Here is a 1,053-nt window from a genome sequence, read left to right on the forward strand (position 1 = left end):
GCGCCTTTTCTACTCTGTAGCCTGATCTTTTTATATTTACTATGCAAAGAGCGAGCTTTAGATTTCTGAGTTAGTCTAGAAGCATATGTCAAGACAATTAATAGAAGATTTCAACACACCATTATCAATAAAGGATAGGTCAACCCAAAAGAAACTCATCAAAGATGCAAAAAACCTGAACTGCACAATCAGCCAACTCGACCTTGTGGTTGTATTCAGGGAAAGGGGACTACACCCAAATAAAATAAAATTCACTTTCTTCTCAAGTGCACATGGTATGTTCTCCAGAATGGAGAAAAAATAGGCCTCAACAAATTAAAAAACATTGTAATAATACAAAGTATCTTCTCAGATAATAATGCCATAAAACTAGAAATTAACCACAGCCACATAAAACTTACAGAATCATCCATGTGAAGCTAAATAACTCTGCTGAGACTTAATTGAGTTATAAAAGAAATAAAGAATGAAATTAAAAAGTTCCTTGAAACAGATGAAATACGGCATACCAAAACTTCTGGGATACAGCTAAGGCAGATCTAGGGGGTGGAGGCAGCTTGTAGCAGTAAACACACACGTTAAAAAGGAAGAAAGAAGAAAAATCAATTATCTAATTCAACACCTTCATCATCTAGAAAAAGAAAAAACAACCTAATCCTACAACCTCTAGAAGAAAAAGTATCAGGACAAGAGCTTAAATGAATGAGATAGAAAACAAAACAACAATTGAAACCATCAATAAGACCAGGAGCTGGGTTTTTGAAAGAGTCAATAAAATTGACAAGCCACTGGCAAACTTAATAAAAGCGGAGAAATGAGAAGACACAGATAATTTGATTAAGAAATTATAGAGGTGACATCATTAACAGAACCAGAGGAAATTAAAACTATGATATCAAAATACAGTGAAAAGCTTTATTCTAATAAATTTGAAAACCTAGAGGAAATGGACAAATTCCTTGAAACTCATGCCCTACCCAGATTGACAAGGACAGATGTACTTGAACAGACCCATCACAAAGAAGAAATTGAAAAGATAATAAAAAGACTTCC

The 1,053-nt window shown here is 33.9% G+C and overlaps 1 protein-coding gene across 1 annotated transcript in view; it reads left to right on the forward strand.

The window, feature by feature from the left end:
• PDE5A (phosphodiesterase 5A, cGMP-specific) overlaps positions 1 to 1,053 on the forward strand; it is a 259,248-nt gene that overhangs the window by 138,311 nt on the left and 119,884 nt on the right. The window lies entirely within an intron of this gene.

Source organism: Elephantulus edwardii, unplaced genomic scaffold (genome assembly GCF_000299155.1).
Source record: "Elephantulus edwardii isolate Elephantulus edwardi_28Jun2011 unplaced genomic scaffold, EleEdw1.0 scaffold00012, whole genome shotgun sequence".
Taxonomy (NCBI): domain Eukaryota; kingdom Metazoa; phylum Chordata; class Mammalia; order Macroscelidea; family Macroscelididae; genus Elephantulus; species Elephantulus edwardii.